Source organism: Bactrocera neohumeralis, chromosome 5 (assembly GCF_024586455.1).
Source record: "Bactrocera neohumeralis isolate Rockhampton chromosome 5, APGP_CSIRO_Bneo_wtdbg2-racon-allhic-juicebox.fasta_v2, whole genome shotgun sequence".
NCBI classification, from domain to species: Eukaryota; Metazoa; Arthropoda; class Insecta; order Diptera; family Tephritidae; genus Bactrocera; species Bactrocera neohumeralis.
In genome coordinates, this window is record NC_065922.1 from 28,118,004 (window position 1) to 28,130,126 (window position 12,123).

General features: G+C 34.4%; 1 protein-coding gene across 1 annotated transcript in view; it reads right to left on the minus strand.

Annotated features, from left to right (window-relative positions):
* Positions 1–12,123, minus strand: part of LOC126759790 (uncharacterized protein DDB_G0284459) — a 504,946-nt gene that overhangs the window by 45,483 nt on the left and 447,340 nt on the right. The window contains exon 7 of the mRNA XM_050474902.1: positions 5,107–5,152. The gene's annotated coding sequence lies outside the window, so the exon portion shown is untranslated. The remainder of the gene's footprint in view (positions 1–5,106; positions 5,153–12,123) is intronic.

Genomic DNA, 12,123 nt, shown 5'->3' on the forward strand with positions numbered 1-12,123 from the left:
TGTCTGTATTCATACCACACATAATTTTGCAAGTGGAGTGCACATAATGGCACAACGGCGGAATGGGGAAGGTGCACATGGTGCCACGTACCGCCAGCTCCACTGCAAACAATGCAAGTCAGGTGATTACGATGCAGTAATGTTACGTTGCTGCTGAAGAGGGGATGAAGAGCATGCAAAATTCACCCGCACAGCTGTTGGTATGAGCACATTCGAACAATGAGTTGTTTGTTGTTGGTTTTTAGTAAAAGTTAAGCATGCAAAAAAATATAAGATATTAAAATGAAGAAATCCAATAAAAATAATGAAAATAAAAACATATAGAGGAAAGTTTAACTGTATTGGAATTTTTAAGCGTCATGCTCCTTGAATATGTAAATAATATTAATAAATTATTTGGGTATTTTGGACATAGCATCATAAAACAATACACTGTAACGTAGGAGGATGCCTTATATTGGAAAAAGCTGAGGATATATTTTTGAGGTGTGTTCCGGTTATGTAGAGACACATTTTCTTATACCATAAAGGGTATACAAAGAGTTTTATCTTAATTTTGATCGGTAAACTGACCAACTATATGCTATAGTAGTACGATCTAATGACGGTGATTTCGATATTAACGACCATCCGCGTTAAGGAAGGCCAAAAACTGTCGAAGGCGGTGAATTGGAGACGTTGCTCGATGAGGGTCCGTGTAAAAAGAGCTTATTTGAGCATTTTAAAAAAATTACATCCGCTGGGAATGATTCAGAAACAAGGAACTTGGGTTCATTATGATTTGAAACCAAGGGAGTTGAACCTCGCTTTTTTAAAACCTAACTGATAAGGTTTCAATGGGAAGTCTTACACCACCCACCATATATTGCACCGTTCGATTATCAATTGTTCCGTTCGGTGGCACATGGTCAGACACAGAAACAGTTTCACTCACAAGATTCCGTTCTAAATCACAAGACGACAGAAAGATTGGAAAAAGTTGTAACTAGCGATGGGCAATTCTACGAATAATTTATTTAACACCATTTCCTTACGATAGAACTCCATTTTACTTAAAATAAACAGCAAGAACTTACTTAGTTGCGCACCTAATATTTTTTCTTAATAAAGACCCACTTTAAAGAATCCATCAAATGCTTACAACATATCCAAAAACAAAAAATAAATATTTTTTTTTGAATTTATAAGAAAAGTTTTGAACCTCATTTTCCTTTCATGAAATAGTGATTATGACAATTATTACAGAACTAAATAAAAAAATTACAAGCTTTTTTCTATGTCCCGTAGTACTTGCCTCTAGTTTTTGGTTGTGCGTTTTAAGCCTGTTTCTGTCAATAAACCAAGCCGTAATACGCATATGATATATGTATACATATAAACTCACATATACACAAAAAGACAAACTCAATATGCTTTACCGCACCTTTTTGGGCGCCTTGCTTGGTGTGCTTCTTTCAAGTCAACTCTGTGCTTGCCTAAATTTTCGCTTACAGGTTTTCCTTTATGAGCAATATATATTTTTTTTCAATTTGAGATTTCTTTCTTTTTTATATTTTTTATTGCAATTTTTTATGATTTAAAGGTAGGTCTTTTACGCTGTGAAGGACGTTCAGCATATGCCATATAAGTCATGTGTGTGTGCTTATTTGCGTTACGTGTTGTGGTTTGATGGCGTTTTTTGTATGAATATTTTGACATTTTGACGATGTGGCGAATGCGGGTTTCGTTTTGGTCTCGGTTCTACAATTTTGTGCAGGAATGCGGTGTTCGGCTGCACCTTCTTTTGGTTCGGTTGCTTTGATTTTTATTTGATTGTTTCTACAAATCGAGCAAGTGTTTACGGAATTGTTGCAAATTACTTTTGGCAAGACATTTTGTAACTATTTCTGTGCAGAATATGTAAGTATGTATGTATATCGTATGATATAGTCATTAGTGTGCTGGTAGTTAGAAAAAGCTTTTGATAATGCACTTAGTTTCAAAATATCATTATTTGTGCCCTAAAATTATCAAAATCTGCCTTAAAACTAATTGAGATAACTGGTGTGACTAATTGACTTGTATTGAGAAATTGTTTTTTTTTTAATTTTTACATTTTGACATTATATTTGATAAAAATGCATTACACACCTCTCAAATAGTTTCTACCATAAAAGAAAAAAATAATGGAATTTATCGTAAAAATTTTCATTCATTATGAAATAATTGCTTGAATTGATAAAAAAATAGTTCGGATCAATATTTTCTATTTTTTCATTATCAAGTACGCTTTCACTGATCTAGAAGTCGTTGAAGAGAAAAATATAAGCTGTACAATATATTGGGTAGTCGAAAAAGTCTTTTCGTATATCTCCAGTGCTACCAATGACATTGGGTCATACCATATAGTGTTGGAAAAGTGAGATTTTAACCCTTATGTTAGTAATCAACTTTACCGACGTCTTTTAGCAACCGGGGTACCCACGATATGAGTATTAAAAATTTTGTTTGTTTTATTAACAAATTTTTTTCAAATATTAATAGTTGGTGACAATTTAAAGGAAAAAAAATAATAACAACGTAGAATCGTGAGTGACATCTGAAACCTATTTGGGACACCCCAGGTAGTCGGTCGGTGCCGTTCGAGAGAGAAAGAAAAACTCAAGGTTATTTCTTTGTTTTCTATCGCACACTAAGCAGCTCCAATTCGTATATGTGGACAATGTTAAATTCAAATTTAGCTCAGATGTACAAACCAACAGCTAACTAAACGATTGATGAACAGCTTTATCCACACCGTGGTCGTACTGGATTTACTCAGTATATTATATTCCATCGAAACCAGCTAAGTATGGTATAAAGATCTGGTAGATTTGTGATGTAGAAAATGCATATCCTTTGCAAGGGATCATGTACACTAGTAAAACAGATAATACTCGAGAAAAAAATCAGGGTGAAAGAGTACCGAAAGAATTGGCGGCTCCGTACCGAGGTAGTGGTAGAAACATCTGCATGGATAACTTCTTTACTATTGTACCAGTTGCTAAACATTTGTTGTCGTGGAATATTACCATTGTTGGCACGCTAAAAACGAATAAACCTTACATCCCTAGTGTTATGGGAGCGAATAAGACACGGGGGCAGTATTCGACAGTTTTTGGATTTCACGAAAAGGTTACCATGTGTTCCTACCTTCCTAAAAAAAAAAGCTGTCATTCTGATATCGACAATGCATTCAGCTATATCAGTTGGTGATGACGCTAAACAAAAACCAGAAAAAATAAATTTTTATAATAAATATAAAGCTGGACACAATGAACCAAATGGTGCGGAGATACACCAGTCAACGACGATCTTCGAGATGGCCAATGGCAATGTTCTTCAACATGCTAGATATTTCTTCACTTGCGGCATATATAATTTATTATGAAAATAATGTAATGCGCCACTTCTCCACAAAGATTGCCGTTGAAAGTGTATTAGGCCATACACTGACAGAAACAGTCGTGATAAATCCTGGTCCAGAGACTCCAATAGATAAAACCGGAGGGAAAAAAGTAACAGGATCTTGTCATGTCTGCAATGCTTTGCCAAGAAGACGACGGCGAAAGACACGGAAGGCCTGTGCCAATTGTCACCAACCTGTTTGTGACGAGCACTCAGTTAATCGTGTACAATGTGTTCAATGTCATTAATTATAAAAAAAGTGTAATATTTCTTTATTTTTTTTAATAAAATTTAGTTGCATGCATTAATAGAAATTATATACAATTTATTTCCTATGCTTTCCACTGTGGGTACCCGGGTACCCGGTTGCTAATACGGCGATGGCTAAAGTTTAAGCTTATTTAAAAAAAAAAAGGAAATAAATCAATTAAATGAACTCACAAATAGCTTTCTTTTAAGTTAAAAAACGACGATTTGAGAGCTTAAAATGAAATATTGAATTTTTTTAAGCTATTCACACAAATACACCGCGGTGGGTACCCGGTTACTAACATAAGGGTTAAGTTTAATTTAACCAAAAAAAAAATTAAATTCCGGAAAATTGAAAAAAAGTTACAGCTGTTCAAAAATGAGTGAAAATAATGAAGAAATTCGCTATATTTTGAAATTTTTATATAAAAAAGCAAGAATGCCACGCAGGTCACCAATGAAATTTGTGAAGTTTACGAAGTCGATGCTGTATCAGTTCGTGTAGCACAAGAATGATGAAAGTTTTACACTGATGGAATAATGTCTCTAGCGGAAAACTGACAAAAAGTGGTTGACCAAAATGGTACATGTTTGTTTATTTATTTTTTATTGTAAATAATGGGTAGTCAAAACAGTCTTGCGGTATTTTTATTGAATTTTTTTTTTTATTGAAATTGAAATGAATTTTTGATGACTCATGCCCAGCTCTTGACCGACGCTACGGCTGCTACTATGCCGGTCTCTTTCGACCAATTCATCGATTTTATCGCAATTTTCGATGACAGGCCTTCCGGAGCGTGGCGCATCTTCGACCACCTCTACATCAGAACGAAAACGTTGAAACCATCGTTATGCGGTGGAAATGGAAACTGTATCGGGTCCATAAACTGTACAAATTTTTATTGGCGGCTTGAGATGCATTTTTGCCTTTATCGTAGTAGTACTGTAAAATATGCCGTATTTTCTCTTTATTTTGCTCCATGTTTGCGACGCTATAACTCACGAACGACTTAAAAGAAACGACAATCAATCAAACACGTGTTAGCGCGTGAAATGAGCTTTCCAAAAAGGTATAGCATGAACCGATGCGACGAATAAAACTAGAACTACGCGCTTTCAGCGCCAACTAGCGAAAATACCGCAAGACTTTTTTGACAACCTAATATGAAAAAAATCAGTTAAAATTTGATTAAAAAGTCGAAAAAGTTGACTACCCAATATTTTCAACAGTTTCTGGCAAATATGCTTCCTGTTCACTTAACAACGAAATTCAACGCAAAATTAACAGAAGTTCGTCGCTTAAGTCTTTTGTAACAGTTTACAGTTATTTAAGCTGAATGTGCTAGTTATATATCACAGTCATTTATTTGAAGTTTCAAATATACATATGTAGTAGCTAAATATAACATCAAAATAGTAAAAGACACTTACATGCACTGTGACAATACCGCTGAGGCTCATTAAAGTGTCGACAAAACTGCAACAGAAATAGAAACAGAAACAGATTAGTAAACTAAATTAATTAAATGCTATTTTTAATTACTACTTAAGCTAGTTTATACGTGTATACTTTAATATGACAAATTGTCAAGCTGTTTTTGCGCGCATTTTAACAAAAAAAAAAAAAAATATAGTTTCGTGTTAAATAATTTGGTGCAACAGTTGCGTTGCGCTGCTGAAAGCTAGGCTGCTAAAAATAAAAAATAAAAAAAAATGTAATTACTTAAATCACTGGTGGTTCGACCAACATGAGGGAGGTTATGGAAAAATTGTAGCGGAAGGCTTTTGATGTACACACACATACTTCTTGTTGAAGTTGGTGGATAATGGCGCTAGCTACCTTAAAAGCCAGTTGATGGAGTGTGCAGGCGATTTCAAGTTATAGTTGATGTTGGCGATCATGACGATGATGATAATGAGGAGGGTAAGCAATTGACCCACATTCTCAGAGCTGAAGAAAATGCTGATTGTAATGCAAAAGCGAGCAAGCAAGGCATGCACTTGCGGCTTGAAAGCCATAGCCTCAGCCGCAGTGAAAAACCTAACTGAAGCAAGTTGAAAAATTAAATCAAAAACAGCGCAAAACAACAAAAAAAATCTGAATAAGCAATAGCACAAAAAGTTGCTGGGAAAAAATTGCAAAAACCTGGCAACAAAATAATTTCGAGTCTTGACGAAAAACACTGAGCTCGCTTAATGCCATTTTTAGTTTCTGCCTGTTTTTGTATTTCTCCGTTTTTTCGTTCCGCTTAGCGTCTTGTTGGTTATTGCAGCTTCTTCCGCCCGCAGGTTTTCCTATTTGATGTTGCTGCGCCGAAGCTTAAGCGATTTTTAGTGTGCTGTTTGCCAAGTACTCTAACTTCTATTGCCATTTTGATTTCGTTATTTTACTTTTTACTGCCATGCCGAATGCTCTGTGATTATGCAACGGCGCAGCAAGCAAGCAACAAAAACAACTACATGGAAAACAAGCACAGTTATCTGCGGAATTGCATCGGCGAACGTGATGCACGTTACCCAGCAAATAGTCATGGAAATCGTAAAAACTAAGGCAACAACAAAAACAACACACATTAGTGACCAACAAATAACAGCAACTAAGCACCATTGTTACAAAAAATATGCAATTACTGTAGCAACTAAAAGGAGTGGAAAAAATGCAAAACTTACATAGTTATACATACTAACATTACATTACCTACACATGTAAAATAAGCCAAGAAAAACTTTAAAACCTGGCCAAAAATATTGGACACTAAAAATCTACCAACAACTAGTTTAAATTAATAAACAAGTAAGGAAGGGCTAAGTTCATGTGCAAATTTTATCCCGTTATATTAATTGTTTCTTGATTTGTACACAGGAAAGTGAAAGAATCAATTTGGAATTGAAAATTGTATTATATAGGAAGTAGGCGTGGTTGCATCCGATTTCGCCTAAGCATGTGACGTACTAAATTTAGTAGAAATCGGTTAGTCGGGTCCCGAGATATTTGATTCCACTAAAATGTGGGCGGTGCCATGCCTATCGTCCAAATTTTACTCTGGCTCCGATAATGCCTACTCATACCATCTAGGAGGAAAATTTTAATGCCTCTGGCATATTTAGTTACTGACTTGTTTAGTAGCTTTGGGATTATCATCCGATATCATCCATTTTCACACTGTCGGTAGAAATTCTTATAATATGGTATATGCGCTGAGCCAATTTGGTTGTTATAGATTTTTTAGATTAGAAGAAATGCACATTAAACTTATTAGAGGGCGGGGTCACACCACTTTTTCAAAAAATTTTGCCCACAAGTGCCCCTGGCTACTGCGATCCCCTGTACCAAATTACAGTTTTATATCTAAATTTAGTGCTTAGTTATGAAATTTTATAGGATTTCGGTTAATGGCGATAAGTGGGCGTGGCAGTGGTTTGATTACGCCCATCTATGAACTCGTAACTTTTGTTGTACTCAGAAGCCCGTACACTCAGTTTTTCAATTTTTACTCAGACATACTGTAACCCGGATTTCAACTTTTCTCGTCATCCTGATCATTTATAAGCATGTACATTAGGGTTTTTTTGAACTATTAATATTTTTCAATCCCGTCATGCACACCTTGGAAATACCCTAAAAAAATTCCCTGAAAATTTTAGCCCTTAATATCTGATCTGTAGGAATTTAAAGATAAAAAATCACGATTGTTGAGTATTTTCTATGGAAAATTTTTAGATGCCTTGGTCCTATTCTTTATGTTAATATAAATTAAAATTAAAGGCTAAAATTTTAAGGGAATTTTTTGAAAGAGATCGGATTGCTTCAAAAGGCTTTATTTCTTCTTGACAAAGCACCTTCTCATCCAAACGAATATGAAATAAAGTGTAAAGATGGTTCAATTGCAGCGATGTTTTTGCCCCCGAATGACACTCCTTTGCTTCAATCAATGGATCAAAACGTAATAAGAATAACAAAGTTATATTATCGAAAGCATTAGTTCATCCGAAGCAGTATAAATTTTTAGCAAAATTTAATGTGCTGCAATCAATGCGCGAAAAGCCCGTTTTGAATTCGGTCAAAAACAAGAAACGTCAAACAAAAATCACTGTTTTTTTTTCTAAAATTTAAAAACAACCTCCTTCTTACACACATACATATGTTCCCTGTATTAATTATGAAAATAAAAATGTTTTATTAAACTAGCCATGAATCATTAAACAGTAAGCCATAGAATTCTAATATTTTCAACAATGCAAGGAAAATATAATTGTTGTAAGTATAAAAACTGATAAACGAATAAATAAATCAAAATACATAACATTCGAAGACTCGAAACAATTCGTTAACTCGAACACGCTTGGTTTCCATTAGTCCGAATTTTCGCGAGTGCACTGTATTGTGTTCGTTGTGCCATTTTTGCACTACAGAGACCAAAATCAAACATACATATGTACATACATTTATTGCAAGGTTATTATTTTCTGCTGCTTTGACTGTTCAATGTTCCTGGATTCCGTTGAATTTATAATTTACGAAGGTTTAGTAAGAACTAGACTTGTAAATGGCTCACCTCTAAATTTGTTGTTCCTTATAGGCAACAGAATTTTCTCCGGTAATTCTTTCTGGCATGAAATCATTGGAATATTATTATTTTTACAACACCACACATTTCTTAACACGCACACCACAATTTAATACTTTTCCAAGCACTTTTGCACTCTTTAAACTTTCTTTTCACTATTTTATACGAGATTTAAAACAGGTTGCTTTTCACATTTTAACAAACCTCTGTTTCAGTTTAAATTTATTCCACATTGAGTATACAAATATTTCCATTCATTCACACCAATTACTTGCACAAATTTTCACTTTTTAATCGATTAATTTGGTTATTTCTTTAATTTATTAATGAATGTACAAATTTTGTCCAACTCTGATACGCAATTTTCACTTAATGAAACGTGTTTTTGCCGGCACAACACAAGTAACGGCACACACTCAGTGCATTTGCATGCATTGCCTACGATTGCGCTGAGAATCATTCTCCCGCTCTCATTTACTTTATTGCATTTGATTTTGAACAGTTGTAAATTTTGTTTTTTTGCATGCTTGTGCATTTGCATGCAGTGCCTACGGTTGCGCTGAGTATCATTCGCTTGCTCTCATGTATTTGATTTTAAACAGTTGTTACTTTTGTGTTTTGTTTTTTTTTTTTCTTGCTTGTGCCAAAGGAAAGTGCTGGTACAAAAATTTACTTGACAAAGAGAATATTTGCTTAAAGAGCAATCAAACATGTTTTATTACTATGTTGTTTATTCGTTTTACGTAATATTTAAGAGATGACTTTGTTTGCGAATATGTATGTATTATGTGGTTGCCAAAATAATTGAAATTTAATAGCGTTTATAGTTAATATTTGTACATACATATGGGTTAGAAATTATTATTATCAATGTTCATGTTGCATAAAGCTTTCATAAAGCATATCATAAGGAATTATTGCATACAAATTAAGAAAAAAGTGATAATATACTAAGTTTTCTTAAAATAAAAATATCAATTAAATGACAATGTTTTCGTCGGAACATACTTATGAGTTTTCAAAGAAAATATGATTTTGTTTCGAAATAAATTAGATTCTCAAAATAAAAATCGTACCTATGATTTTGAGATTTACAATCACAACAAGCCACTATTGGGATCTCGAACTTTGGAGTTTGCTTATATACGAATATAAGTCGATATTTTTAAATAGTTTTGTTCAATTTTATCCATTGCAAACTTTTAAAAATCTTTTCCCCAGCTTTCACGCATAAATAACGACTCTACGCCCTTTTCTAGGTCACTCTAGGGTACCACGACAACAAAACTGTACTTAATGCACACATTGTATGGAGAATTCGCAGCAAAATTGCGACAGCAGCTAATCAAGTTTTATGCCCCTAATTTAGATGGCAAAACAAAAGCTTTTTGTACAGCATTTTGATGTCAAGCAACAACACTCAAGTGCACTCCAAAGAGCATACATATTTGTATATTTAACACACAAACACTTTAACGGCAAATAGGCATAGGTTGTATTCAAATATCGACTCAAGTATGAAAATGTTCACATCATTTACAACAATGCTGCCGTACGGCCTAATGCAATGTAAATTACAGGGGCGATCACAAGGTGTCACACCTCCATGCCAGCCTACTTGATCATCGGTGCACTCGGTGGCAAGCAGCAATTAACAACAGCACCAAAGCAGAGCTCGAATAATAGAGAACACTGCTGGCTGCCAGTCTGTCTATAGTACGGCTGTCTGGCAGTCTAGCTGTCTAGTACTGCCTTGTAGGGCAACGCTGCAACAATGGACAGCGCATGCGACAACATCAAACGGGCAAAGATTTGCGTCTTGTCGCCAAATTGAGTGACTTAAGTGGGATGCACAACAATGTCAACAAGCATGCGTGTGTGTGTGCGTTCACCTACTAATACTAGCGCAACTAGCTAATGAGCAGTTGGTGTTAGTGTGTGTATGTTATTTGCCATTGGCCATTGCGGTCTTTGTGATTTAAAAAATATGTATATACATTAAGGGAAACAGCAGCAATTTTGTGCACACACACGTACAAGCCTACATACATATACACCGATCAACCTAGATAATTGGAGCAATTTGCATGTCGCCGTTGCCATTGAGTCGTGACGTGGTTGCTTCTTTTCGTTGCAAAACTGCTCATACTCGTACAAATACAACAAATATGTAGATAGGTTTATAGGTATGTGGCGCGCTGGTGGCTTAGTTTTCTTTCCCTACGAGCTAAATAATTTTGCATTATTTTTTTCAGGCTTTAGGTTTTTGTTTTTCTGCTTTTGCATATTCCGCTTTTGTCGCGGCAATTGAGTGTGCGGGTATCTGGCTATCGGTTTTTAGTCACACAGCGGTAATGTGGCTAGCCATTGAGACTGTGTCAGTAGTTCTATACAATTATGGACATTTACGGTCGGCGGTTAAATGAAAAAAGTGGGCTAGAAAAGGGAAAAATTAAGTAAATAGTTGATTAGAGATATATGTATTCAAATCGAGTGAACGAAGATTTTGTTATAGATTTGTAGCGAAACTATTTATACAAATATCTTTACGGTCATTAATAAACTGAATAATCGAGCATTAATCAAAATTATTATTTTTGACAACACGGTTAGGGAAGATACCATATTACTCGTATTTTATGAACAAATTTACACTTCAAAATAGCTTAAAAAATCGAAATGATTATCAAAATTCGTATACACCCGATCATTTATCATACCTTGACAAATACATATGTACATTTAAGAAGTTTGTGAAAAAATTGTAGATTGATCGGTCCAATTGTTTCGGAGAAATTCTCCTCACCGGCTCTAAAAACAGCGTTTCGAGAAAAATGCGTTTAAAGTTTCTGGGAGACGATTACACCAAGTTATAAAACTGTTACTAATACACAGATATCTCCAAAATTATTTGCCGTATCAGCTTCAAATTTTCGTAGAATGTTCTCAAATATATGTACATTTCATATTTATGCGAAAGAGATAATCGATATTTAAAAATCATAAGTGGATAAAACCCCTTAAAACAGTTGTATTACAGCTTTTTTAGCAAATTTATTAATAAACATTTTATTAAAGAATTTATCAATATATATGTTCCGATATTCATTATATTAAATAAGCTACCAGGCAGAAAGTAAAGTTGAAATCCTTTGTTATCTGAAAATGATGGAAACAGCAATCCTCCAAAATAGACCCGGAATTGTCAAAATTCACAAAATAATTTTGAAGGACCGTAAAATGCAGTTCATCGCTATACCGGAAACTTTAGACCTATCAAAGAAATGTGATTGAGATATCCTTCTACAATATTTGGCTAAACGAAATTTCTCTGCAAAGATTAGAATCAACCAAGAACATTTGGACATTGTTTTAAGATGTTCAAAAGTAATAAATAAATATGACGAATAATATAATCAAAATATTCTTCATGAAAACGATACGAATTTTTCTGTCAGTGTTGGTACATCGAATATTTTCTGTCAGAGTAGCCATTATGTAAAAAAAAAATAGTTTGTTATCACCACGAACTCTGCAAATGATTTTTATATTAAACAATTACCGTCCTTTGGTGACAAAAAGAAATATAAAACTTCCTTTTCACTTAGGAGGAGTTGAAAAATTGTCTATCAAAGTTCGAAGTCTTCGTTGATTCTCGAACACGACTTCTGTTTCTTCTGTTTATATATCTACTATAAATAGTATAATCTAAGATTCCTCTAGCACATTGTAAAAATACAAGCAAACAGTCAAGTTGGTCAAATCATACGATAACCGTGGCCATTGCAAGTCAGCTCAGCGAGGTACCCTCAACTAGTTTGTATCAAACGACCCGCGTTACAGTGATATCGGAACCACATATCGTCTACATTTATACATC